This window comes from Capsicum annuum, chromosome 10 (genome assembly GCF_002878395.1).
Source record: "Capsicum annuum cultivar UCD-10X-F1 chromosome 10, UCD10Xv1.1, whole genome shotgun sequence".
In the NCBI taxonomy this organism is placed as follows: Eukaryota; Viridiplantae; Streptophyta; class Magnoliopsida; order Solanales; family Solanaceae; genus Capsicum; species Capsicum annuum.
The window spans coordinates 78,921,323-78,935,525 of NC_061120.1; positions in this window are offsets into that span (position 1 = coordinate 78,921,323).

The following is a 14,203-nucleotide window of genomic DNA, read 5'->3' on the forward strand; positions in this document are numbered from 1 at the left end:
AGAAAATGCTTCTGATAGTTAAGGGAAGAAAGAAGCCCCAGCTTTAACTTGAGCTTGAAGAGAAGCTGAAGAACTCTTAAAAGGATTTAATGACTGCACTCTAAAATAATGAGGAGCTAGAAATGGACCTGGTCCGTCTAACGAATGAACTCAAAAAATCCCTTCAATGGACTTCATCCTTAAAAGTCCTTTCTAACCTAACTGATCAGGAGTCAATAATAGTAAGGGCCTTGGGTATAAGTACAAAACTCATTCATCTGAGTCACAAGGCAAGGTTGATCAAACTATCGAAAACAAAGTATATAAATCATTGTGCACTCTTTGTGGAAGGTCAAAGCTAGCTCAGAGTAGGAATGACAAATGTTAGACATGTCCACTAGGGGAGCACATATCTCAAAGGTGTAAGACCTTGAAAAAACATGAAGAAGCTCACATTAACTAGATGGATAAAGAAGGAGTTAATCATACCTCTATACTTCTATTGGGAACTCAAACTCAAATGGGTTCCCAAGTCTAACAAATGAATGTAAGTGCAGGAGTGAGAAAAGGTTTACAATTAGAAAAATCTTCTTGTTATGTAATTGCTCAAGGATATTAATGGAAGGTCTACTTATATTCCCTTTCTTGAGATACGTCAAGGTGAAGGTGTCTTGTGTGAATAGGTAAGAAGGGTCAAAAATGACTTACAACTGATGGGAATAGTCAAAAGCCCAATAATGCAGAAGAAAATAAGAAAGAATAATCCAAGATCACAATCACAAACATCATCTCAAATAGAGGAATTCTAAGAAGTGTCTAGTCAATATTTCATAGGGACATGGTGTAAGTGGAATTCATCTTAAAGGATCAAACTGTAAGAACATATCGTCTTATCTCCCTTGACATTCTAACTTCACATATAGAGGGAAGAGTGCAAACAAGATCCTATGTCAAAAATCTCATGGATTTTTAGCATTCTTATCCCAAGAATAAGCTCACAAAAATGTGTAAGATACTGGAAAGTTCAAAGAAATACAGAAAGTACTTTAAACATTTACAGAATGCCAAGTTCAGGACCTACTTCTCAGATCTATTTCCAGAGAATGTCATGGTATAATCTGGTGTAATAAATCTAACAAGTTGTAGCTGGGATTGATTAAACCAAACAGACTTAATAGATGGATCAGCTTCCCTTACAAAAATATGGCTATATTTAGGAGGCAAGTATCCTTGGTAAATTAGGTACATGTTGGTCTAACTCAGTACCATACCTTTGTAGGTATACACCCATGAGAAAAGATTTGGAGGCAGACAAATAAGATAAGCACAAAGTTAAAGATTCACACAAACTACAGAGGGACCTTGCCCCATCTCTCAAGTTAGTATCTTGTATGTGCAAATTTTGTCTCTTTTATCAAGAAAAATCCATGCCCTCTCTATCATTATGTCAAAAGAAGGTTCTCCTATTCTAAAAGGGACAGTAAGTTGCCTAAAATCTAATGTTGATCATATCTTATTCCCCCAAAAAACCCATCTTTGTGCTTATTGTTCCCATAAATCTAACTACATCCACTCAATTTCTTAATAAAAAGGAAAATCCAAATCCCAATAGCCTTCTAAGAAAAAGACCTTCTTGATGGATGTAGCTTCTCCATTTTATGTCCTTCAAAGGGCATTGAGCTTAGCATTATGGAAAATTCCTTGCCAAACCTTCCTAAAAAAAAATATTTCTTCACATGTTATTCCAAAGTCTAAATCCTTCATCATTCAACCCATTGATGAAGATTCATCCCAAAATCCTCAAAATTATTCTGTGATATAGTGATGGATCAAACCTGGGTTGCTGAAAACCTCAGATTGTTGTCAAATAGTCTAGGAAAAAGCATAGTTGATCACAAGAATAACAATGTCAATAAAACCCCAAGAATTTATTGAAATGATTTGGAAGTTTTACTAAGAAGCAGCTGACTCTTTAGGGACTGATCCCTAGAAGAGAAAAGTAGTTGAAAGAGAATCTGTGATAACTTATTCTAGAAGAAAGAATAGGGAGTAAACTAAGTTTGTACACAAGGAAATTAGAAATAGGTTTTTGAAAAATCAAAAGGTGTTAACTGGATTTATTTTTTATTCAAATGTGCTAACAAAACCTGGTATAGTGGAATTAGTTGAGATGGTTAAACATCAAGGTTTGATGTATCTCATGAAAGGACCTATTTCCACTACTTTTGATGAGATGGTCAAGGAATTCTATTTCACTTTGGAATTCTCAGAAGATGGGATAAATCTGACTACAAAAGTTGAAGGAAATAAAATAAAGCAGAATGAGAAAATACTTGGAAGAATTTTGGAAGTCCCTATATATGGGGTGAGAACTGTCTCCAACCAGCTACCTTCAATAGAATTCTTAGTAAATTCATCCAAGGTCAAAGGAAAATATATGGTTGCAGTGAATAGGAACTCATTCAAGAGTGAGTTTTAATTTATTTTTGACTTTCTGAACAAGGTAATTCTGCCTAGGTCACAAAAGAGAAATATTGCCTCAACCATTTATTTATATGTGATGGAATGTCTTAGTTTCTTTGAGTTCATTAATCTACATGCATTAATGATAGAACACATTCACAAAGTAGTTATTGGAAAAAATGGAAAGCATGGCATGCCTTATGGATATTGGCTGAACAAAGTACTTGAACGTTATGGCATTATCTGTGATTTTGGAACCCAAAGATCTGTGGTTCAAATGCTTTACATGAAAAAACTGGTCAAAATTGAGTGTGTCAAATCAGGTAGCATTTATCAATGGGAGCTCAGCAACGAAATAGAGGATCTAAAGTTCATCCTAGTTGTTATGGAGGAAGAAATCAACAAGCTCCAGGTGATATTTCAGCATCTCTCCAAAAGAAGCCCATGTAACACTAAAATGCTAAGAACTAAGAATTTTGAACTGAAGAACAGGGTGTCAATCTTATCTGATAAGGTCCTTATCCTAAATGCAGAGATAAGGCATCTCAACAACAACCTAACCCTACTCCTTTAACATTTTTTCCCAGTCCTCCACTTGTTAATTCTTCCTAATTCTTGTGGATTTTTCTCTGAGAACATATAATTTAGGAAATTCAATGATACTTATCCTCTACTTATGAATAAATCTTTGCTTTGTGTGTAACATTTGTTCCCTTTAAATTGTAAAGTTATTCTTTATGTTAGTGTTTCTCCAGTGGCCTTGAGTTAATTAATTTGTGCTTAATTTATTTTTTATTTACTTTTCAAACTTTTCAATGATGCCAAAAGGGGGAATACTAAGTTTATGTAGTAGGGACCAGGTACCAGGTGAATGAAGTTGTAGATTTGAATATCATGCTAATAGGAAAAAGTATTTGATGTACTGAAAGTTGATAAAATAGAGAAAGTATTTTAGTAGGGGAAAGGAAGTGATGTGCTAAGTGAATAATAAGGCACAGTGATAGGGGGAAGCAAACAAGATTTTTTGCTGCAAATGACAAAATGGACTAGGTCCCTATGTTGCATGATGGTGGAAGCATGATGATAGGGTAACATTCATCTTTAAAGTGGTAATCACTTTTATTAAATATGATGGATGTGCTCAAAGGTTTATGATTGGTTTGTCATCATAAAAATAAGGGGAAATTTGCTATATGTAGTTTTGTAATGAGCAGCTAACTTTGAGGGACCAGCTAACAATACAGCTGGCACGCATGCCAGCACAATTTTTTCATCTTGTGAAACAAACTTGCATGCGTTGCTTGTACTAAATAGGCCACCTATTCCAATGAGAGTTTATCCTAATCATCACCTATCTATAAAAGGAAAAAGAGGCTTCTCTATGAAACAGTCTTTGCACAAATCTAAAGAGTGAAGATAGGCAGCAAAAACCTCCAATTCAAGATTACTCAAGCATTACTCATGTTCTTATCTTTGTAGTATGGTTAAAGAGTGAGTGAGTATTCTTTAGTTTTATTTCTAAAAGAATTACTCATGTTATAATAGAAATTTCTTTCTTTATAGATGCTCGAGAGTGCTTTGGCAGAACTGCCTAATTTTGATACTATTTAGAGTTAGTCAGTGTAGAGGTTCCTTGGTTGAGTTGCCAAGATGAGATTGTAGTAGAGTTATTACAAGAGAACGGAGCCTAGATTTAGGCTTAAATTGAGTCTTCTATCAAGAGGTTGATTATAGTGGATTTTGTTTGTGCTTTTAAGGGAAAGTCATGGTTTTTCCTCCCTTGAGCAAGGAGGTTTCCACATTAAACCTTGTGTGTTGTTTTCTTCCTTATATAACCTTTGTTATCTTGCACTTTATTGTTTGATTGCATATTATTGACCTTGAGGACCTGGTCCCTCACTCTATGGTGCAACACCCAAGGGTTCAACAAAGTTAAAGACGGAAAAATATATGAAAATCAAGTAGCATACCATCTGTCTCGATTGGAGAATAAAGGAAAGAAGTTCGAGGAGTTAGAAATTAATCTCTTTTCCTAACAAAAAAGTTCTTGCAGCCACTCTTGATTTGGTATCTTGGTATCCAGACATTGCCAACTACGTGGTCAGTGACATCATTCCTTCTAATGTTAGCTTTCACCAAAGGAAAAAGTTCATACATGATGTAAAAAGGCACTTTTGGGATGAACCTTATTTTTTAATACGTTGCTCTAATGACATTATTAGAAGATGTGTACCGAAGGTGGAAATGTTGAATATTTTTCATGTTTGTCATTCTTCTCCAGTGGGAGGACATCATACAAATGATCAAACAAACAAAAATATCTTTCAAAGTGAGTACTACTGGCCCATAATTCATAAAGATGTCTATGAGTTTGTTTGGACCTGTGATCAATGTCAGCGACAGGGGTCAATCTCTAGACACCACGAGATATCGATGACTAAGATGAAATAAATTGAGTTATTTGTTATGTGGGGCACAAATTTTATGGAGACTTTTGTGAATTTTTATGGTTAAAAGTACGTCTTAGTAGTTGTGTATTATGTGTCCAAATAGGTAAAAGTTGTGGCTCTAGAAGACAATTAAGGAAAAAGTATGGTTACATTAGTAAGAAACAACATTTTCTTTTGCTTTGGTATCCCGTGCACCATAATAACTGATCGAGGTTCTCATTTTTGTAACAAGATATTCCCGACTGCTTTAGCAAAGTATGGGTTAAGCAACAAAAGGTAGCCACACCTTACCACCCACAAACTAGTGGGCAAGTGGAAGTGTCTAATAGTAAAATCAAAACCATATGAGCTAAGACCATTAATGTAAATTGAAGCGATTGGTCCGTAAAACTTTATGATGATCTTCGGGTGTAGTTAACTACTTTCAAGACGCCCATCGAAATATCTCAAGAAGTTGAACTTAAACTGGATGGAGGCAACTGATATGAGATTAGACTAACTAAATGAGATGAACGAATTTCAACTAGGATTGATCTTTACAAAGAAAAAATGAAGTGGTACCATGATTATAGATTTGAAAGAAGAGACTTCCAAGTGGATGATTAGGTGTTACTATTCAACTCGAGGTTTATGTTTTTCCTAGAAAAGTTAAAATCAAAGTGGCGGGATAGTTCAGAGTGACTTAAGTCTTTTCATCCGGAGTGGTTGAGTTAGAAAATAAAGAGGAAAGTTTGTTAAAGGTCAATGAGAAAAGAATCAAATAATACATTGGCAAGTCTAAGTAATCAAGATAATTGGGTCGTACTATGACATTAAATCAGGCGGTAGTGGAAGGCAACCCACAATGTGTTGTAAAATCATGTAGGTAGTTATCTTTAGCTCATTAGAAAGTGTAATCTGTGTGTTGAGTGTGCAGGAGTTAAAATTGCAAAAAGTTGGAGGAGGATGAGCATTATAGATAAGAAGATATGGAAACAACGATGGTCCATTAGTCATTTGATAGATCAGCATTGGAACCATCCCAAGTGGGACAACATCAGCTGGTCAGCTACCGTGATAGGTCATCACCTCTCTGATGGATTGTCATTCTAACCATTAGTGATAAAGCATCCAAGCAATATTCTGGTAAGTCACGATGGGTTATCACCTCTATGATGGACCATCATTCAAACCATCGAAATCAGTCAATAGTTAGTAAATAAATATGCCAGCCCAAGTCAAAGTTTTGTTTTATTCTTTTAAAGTTGGGTCCATGACCCGACCTTAGTATACTCAACTATAAAATTTGGAGCAGTTACACATGTACATGCACGACCATTTTGCTCTAACTTCTAAAATGGTTGAAACTCCCATATTCATTAACTTTAAATTACATTCAGTCTCTCACTAACTTTTTAGTTCCTTTCCCTTCGTTATTTAAAATTTGTTAGTCATCTCATTTTTCTATTATTCACTTCATACAAATTCTCTCTAATTAAAAGTGATCTTAGTTTTTCCTTCAAACCTTAATTTCTACCAAATTTTAAGTGGTTGTGAAGTTGAATTGCAATCCCAGGTATATTTCTTGGCCTTAACTTTATGGATTTATGATATTAATTATTGAAATGGAGAGATTGAGTGAATTTTGCTTGAAAAGCTTAATATGAGTGAAGAAAAATAATGTTATCTTTATTATGGTGGAGGAAGCATTGAGGTGAAGTTTGAGTAATCATGCTATAACATGAATCTCAATGGAATCTTGAGTAAAAATTGAGATACTATCAAGTTAAAAATGCAGGCACACCAAGTGCTTGATGAAATGCCACAAAGAATCATAATGAGCAGGGAGACGCGACAGAGAGCCCAATGGACCGTCACCTTTTCTACGAACCGTCACTGGAACTATCAACCCAGAATTTCCAAAGTTTGAGCACCGAATAGCATTGGCGGGCGTGGAGACGAATAATCCTAGATACAATGGGCCATTGTTGTAATCATTGGGGAAGCATTAGAAATGATTAATTCTAGAAACTGGTGATGATCGACATAATGGATCATCACAGAAGTGATGAACCATCAGGGTCGTCGTCGCATTTTCACCAGTGAATTTCTTTAAGAGAAATGACAAAGGCGAGAAGCCAACGCTAGGATGACGATCCGCTAACTCATCAATAAACCTTAGGTTGAATTAGAATTGTCATGTTAAAGCTAATGGTTGTTTATTATTTAACTCTTGACTCGAGTACTATAACTCAGAAGCTACCTTTAAGGAGAGGTGAGGGCAAGTCTACATAACTTGAGAGACTACCACCTCACAAGTCCATGATAAACAAAAATTGAACACTGATGCCCTAGCCTACCACACTCAACAAAGCAAGAAGAAACATCAATTATCTTTCTAGTTTGATGAGAAGAGTGAATCATTAAGTGTGGAAGCCAGTAGTGAAAGTAACAGTAAGAATAATGGCAGCACAAGCTCAAGTCTAGATGGTAAAGGTAAAAGAGAGATAGTACTGATCCTACTATATAGCTGGAATAAGAAGTGGGTGATGCAATCAGGAGTAAGGATCTAGAGGCTCGAGAGTTCATAAGATTGAAAGTTAAAGGTTCAAAGAAGCATTTCTATGATGGTCTTTAACCTACACAAAGTCAAAGCATGAAGAGGCCCATTTTAAAAGAGCATCAAATTTTCACCACCGACCTTCATGAATATCCCAATCTAGAGAAATGGTTTAATTAGTATGATTAGGGTCGTCTGAGCAATCCTCCTGGATCATACTATCCAAATCTGGTCCATGAGTTTTCCATAAATTATTTGGCAATATTAGAGAAGGATTGCCCGACAGGATCAAAGGTAGAAAATATGTTAAATAGGATAAGTATTCCAGTGAGGGAAGTGATGATAGATATATCTGATCATACCATCAACTGAATTTTGTTCAGTCAGCAGTATATTTCCCCCACCATCATACTCGAGCTTGAGCATCAGATGACCACAACACATAACCAATGGCTATGTCTATCTTGTATCTTAATAGATGATGGTAATCTGTTATGTCTTCAATATAGAGAAAGGATTGGAAAATCATACTTAAGATTTAGGGAAAAATTTTAGCAAGCCATCGTCAAAAAGATCATGCACCCTCCTTATCAGTAATTTCATCTACTCTCCAGGGGATTGAGTTAATTACCTAATGAACTTAGACGGTCCTTTGTCCTTTTAATTTTCTTACAAATCATTGATTTTTTTTCACATATTTGTTCAGTATCGTCTGGCATTACATCACAAATTTCTTCAGTGTGCTGAAGTAGTGTATAAATTTTCCTCTAATAACAAAAAAAAAACAATCAAAATTAGTATGTCTACATATAAATAAAAAACAACTAGGAACTCAAAAAATAGATAGATAATTTCAATTCGTACCTTCATATCTTTAGCAACAGGAATGGGAATATATTTTTGCATTGGTTTGATAAGTTTACATACATCATTCTCAGGTTTAAATAAGAAGATTTTGGATGAAGAGTAAGAATAATTATTTTATTTTTAATTGATAGTTAATGGTGATTTTACACCAAGCATACCTAACCAATGCTAGTTAATTAAGTGAGTAGGTGTAGTCAACAATAGATGCATTAAGCACCTGAATCCTACCACCCCTACTTCATCAAGTCTCTCTCTATACCTATTACCTCTGCAAAAATTGACCAATTAGATTTCTTGATTTATGCTTCTTTTTTTATACAAGATCTTTATTATGATGTGAAGATAGAATGAAATATTCCTACTAAGAAATGTTCCTTTTTAATTCCAATGTAAATACCTTGAATGTAACTCAAAACATTGAATGTTAATATTTATGTCAACAATGGAAGAAAATGCTACCTTTTCAATTATAATCAAGCAACACGCTTAAAAATGAAGGAGCCCAAGTCTTTCATTAAGACAACATTACATCCATAACATGCCATAGTAAAAGGAAAATAAACATAGTATATAATAATATGTACACTCCATTGTAAATAACCTCCAAGTTATTTTCTCCATTTCTGTGTGTTTTAGTGTTTTAAGCCTCCCCACAGTGGCTAGAGGTCATTTATGACTTCCAGAACTGTTGGTTTGGTTTGGTTGGGCTTTAGGCTCATTTCCTTGTACAAAACTCCTAGTAAATAGCCTCGAAGGGGAATTCTGATAGAACCATCGGCTCCAGAATATTAATTTTAGGCTAAGAGGATCCTTGGTTCAAATCTTGAGGCTTTTGGACTCATTTTGGGATATTGGTAGATTTTATGAAAAATAGAACTAGGTGTAGGACTCATATTTAATTAAAATAATCTCGTATAAAAGTTTTGATGGTTTTGTTGACTTTGGAATGTCAAATTTAGTATGGTAGCATAGTTTGTTTGCGGGTAGAAGGTTCTAAACATCCGATCAAAGTCCTTGTGGACTTGGTAAAATTGTTGATATGCAACAAATGGTGCAAGGGTAATTTACCCTTTGCATTCGTGAGGGATATTCCATGATTGGGAATGGTCAAGTCATTGACATTCGCATTCATATGAATTCACTATTGTGTTTGCGATGAAGACCAACCCAACCCAACCCATTCTTCTACTTCGTGATTGCGACTACTGGTGTCGTGTTTGTGAGGGTCTGATCTCTTTTCCTTTGCATTCATAATGCCTTGCTCACATTCGTAAAGGGTTATTATGATGGCCATTGAGATCGCTCATAGGGGGCCTTGTGTTCACGATGTGTAACCCCCTAGCACTATAGAATCGCCACTTTCCCGATTTCTTTCCTATTTTCTCACTACTTTACACCATTATTAGCCCTAGGAGCTTAAGAACTCGTGGGGAATCTTAAATTGGAGTGGGGGATGTGTAGAGGATGTTGAGGTAACCATTTTTCATTAACTTCTTCATAAGTTCTCAGCCTAATTCCTCTGTTTAATTCTTAGTTTCTCTCTTATATTTGCCATCTCTCGAGTTTGATTTAAGCCCCGACTGTACTCTATTTGTGCTCAACTTTTGAGCACACATTTCTTATGGGGGCCTTATGATAAATTCAATTTTGAAATTCCATTAGCGTGCCTCATGAGCCCATTTTTTACCCAATTTTAGCCCTGGAGTTTTATATAGAAATATGGGTATCATTTTACTCCTATTAACATGTACATTATTATTTTGATAGTAAAATATTATTTTTGAGATCCAGAGAAAAGGAGAGTAATTTTTGGATAGTTTAAGTTCGCGGTTCAGGTTCGAGGCATGCTTTGATCTACTTTTCTCTACAAGATTGTGTATTATATAGAGTGAATGTTAGGTAGGGATTATAGTATGGTATTGTGACTGATATATCCTGACTTAGCCTATTTATGGAATTTGGGATAGAAATTTGACTTGAATCTTAGCATAGAATACCCTTTATGTCCATAGAACCATAGTATCCTAGATTATAGATAAGATTAACCACATATTGATGTTAATGAGTCTCTAGTATAAGAATTACCATTTGACTTAGTGAATTAGGAGGCGTTATTTCCCTAATTAGATCTTTTTAGTGATTTTATGCCCTTGATTACCATAGTTTTTCTATGAGGATTTATGATGTTGACTATGTATTGTTGGTCCTGAGTTTATTGTTACGACGCAAGTTGGACACTAGGTTGGTAATTTATCCTTAGAAAGGACGTGGTTATAGTTATGAATGCGTAGATGCTTATGGTCGTATTATTTGGATACTGGTGATGGCATGTATATTTTTGGTGCATTTATGATCACTTAGTGGTATGATTCCAACCAAATCCTTGATTCTGCTATACTTTTCTAAAAATTAATTTATTCCCACTTTTCACTAAAACATATTCTTTTACAATGGGAATCATACCACTTTATTTAATGATTTAAGAGCTTTTGGAACTAAATAAGCATTTTTGAAAATTAGATTGGGGATGATTCTGATCCATTATTAATTCACTCTTTTACCACTACTATTTACATGATCAAAAAATATTTTGACCCTTTTTATGCAATTATTCCAATTTAGTCTGAAATCTAATATCAGGCAATGGATTTAAAGATTTATACTATTTTAGTGTCGGCTCGAGTTTGGAAACATATAATATTTACATCTCTCTTGTACTGAGTGGAGTAGATCAATTATGATGGTCATTGGAAGATCTAGTTCGTGATCAAGAAGAATATATAGTTATCTTGAGTTTCCAATAGGCCTCTTCATTCTTGAGCTATATTACTGGAGAAGTATGGTCATCGTAGGTCCTACCTTTGCGAGCTACTGAGCTAGAGGCGGTTTATGCACTCAATACATTATGACACATAGATTGGACATGGTATTTATGGTTTATGTTGCATTTATTCATTCATATAAATTACCTATCATCATCAGTATAATTATTTGGAGCTTAAATCTATCAACCTTTAGGGGTTGTGTAGGTATAAGTTATTATTGTTGTTTGTTGAGTGCTTGTTTCACCTTCCGAACTTATGGGGGCACGGTTAGGTTATAGGTTGTCTAGACTAGCTGCTTACTTTATTGTTTGTTATTATGGTTAGCTCATGGAAGAATTATTATGCACTATCTACTATGATACCTATGAAGGCCTCTAGAATCTCTACCTTGAGAAGTGTGACCTTTGAACTTGCCCTGACAGCACACCTTGTTGGCACCTCCCTAAGGCGCTCTACAAATAGACTCAATCGTCTTAGCATGATCCATAATACTCTTAAATAATGCCCCATACACTACCATCTGAGTCATAGCAAGTTGAAGAGAAACATCCAAACCCTTCACAAACTTCGGAAACTTCTCAAACTTGGTAGAAATGTTAGCATAATAATATCTAGACAAGTCATGGAAGCATGCCTCATACTCCGCAATAGTCATTGAGCCTTGCTCCAAATGATCAAGCTCATCTTTCATCTGATCCCTCAAATAGAAAGGCATAAACCAGTCTAAAATGGCCTAATAAATGATCCCAAGTCATCTCTAGCGAACCAAGAGGTCGTCAACCAACAAGTGACCTCCACCAATATCTGGATGCATCTCTCAAATGATAAGTAGTATACATTACCCTATGTGACTCAAGTAAACCAAGGTTATGCAACTTCTTACTATAATCCATCAAGAACTCATAGGAGTCCTCACATACGGTACCGCTGGACCTAGGAGGACCCAAACAAGTGAATACCTCTAACCCCTTCTAATCCTTAGAAGACATAATCTCACTCACAATAATAAGAGGTATAGTAAATCTGGTTGGCTGAGAACCCATCTAAGGAGGCATCATAGAAGAAGCCTAAACTCTAGATATCAAATCTCAAAATACCATGCTCAGATACTAGCACTAAAGGAGGAACCATACTCGAAGTCTTTGGAGTACCATAAGCAGATGTTAGTACAATAGGAAGATCCATAATCGAAACCAAAGGAACACCATAGGAGACTCTATCTTAAATAGAGATAAAATACTCTAAGCTAAAGGAACACTAGGTGCACTCACAGGAGCACCCTCTAAACGGGTGAACAACTGAACCAGCAACCCCTCCAAGACTAGGGCAGAAGAACTTTGCAGGATTGGAGTAGTCCCTAAAGCTACAACATGCGAACCTGAGGCTTGGGGCAGAGTCCCTTAGTGCTAGCAATAAATAGGATAGATACTTATACCCATCCTTCACATCAAGCCTGACCATAACTCGTAATTAGCCCCCTCCCCGACTAGACTCCATCCATAAATAATGAAGCCATATCTCTAGCCTCAGTAGATCTAGTCCTCACCATCTGTGCAAAAAGAAGTAAAATATGACTTAGAACAAGAAATATGAAAGATCCACATGACATAGAATGAAATAAGAGAAGTTTTTTAAAGATATATTATCAATTCTCGATGATAGATACGAATGTTTACATATCGATCTGCGAAACTCTATTAAACACTCCATTCTTACATTGTTAAGACCAATGAACTTGGCTGCTTTTATACCAATCTGTCAAGACCCAAAAACCAAGGGTCATGATAGCACATATGGCAGCAAGCTTTGACAAGTAAGCCTATCAGCCAAACTGATATAAAATGAGAAATCAATACTAAAATCGAAGGCATAACTCCTAGAATGGAGTCAAACCACACATATATAGTAAAAGCGAAAATACATAGTTAAGATATCATATAGTACCCCAAAACTTGGTATCATAGTGTAAAAACTACTAAATATATCTAGAACGGCAAAGATACAATAATAGTCCAAAAAGTATAAAAAAAATTCTCAAAATACTATATAAGACATGAAAATAGACAGAAAGATTTAGTAGGCCAACTCATAAAGCATAGGACATCTACTAACTCAAATATACTCCAAATTCTGCTTGAAACAACTATCCATGCAGCACACTCTAACCTGGATCTAGACCAAAAAGGCCCAGTAGGGATGAGTATGATTCACTTTTACTCAATAGGTATGATTGGCTGACTAAGTAAAGTAGAAAATAAAGCATATAAACACAAACTATGGGTATGTCACCTACAATCAAAAAATGTCCCAAATGGTATCCCACACCATCTTCACTAATAGTTCTACTATATACACATATAACAAATACAGGTTGGGGAAGGAGAAAAAATATACACATACATCAAACGCAAGTATAAGAAGATAGAACAAATGGACAGATATCAAGACAAGAATAAAAATACAATCACATAATAATCACAATATATGGAATGCAATGAAGATGATGTGATGCACGAGGTCATCGCATAACCTCCATATACACCTATAGTAAAATTCTCCCAAGTTAGGACCCATGGAGGGTTTGGCAACCCATATACAAAAAATATCCAATACCAATATCCATAACTCCTCTCTTGCACATACATCAGTAGAGGGGTTTTAAGGATGTCACATTTTCTATTAGAAAAATCCAGTGTTTCTACTATTTCCACAGTGGTAACAATCTTTCATGAATGAATATGATATGAGGATGTAATACTCACAACCAAAAAAATGAGAATATCAAAAATCTGGTCAATATACCAACCAGGTAAGCTAAAAATCCACTTAAATCAACCAACCAACCATGATCCAATGTAATTTAGAAACCGTCAAGTGGAACATACAAGAAAATGCAACCGACACTACATAATTCCTATAATCCAAGATTTTCCCACCAAAAAGAGTGAAACCCAACATACATATATCAATACCAAGATGACAACATCATACAAGACCTCACACGGTCACACATAACAAGTAATGGCTCAAACCATCAAATATTATCCACATAGACCCCCACACGAGCACATAATTAACGT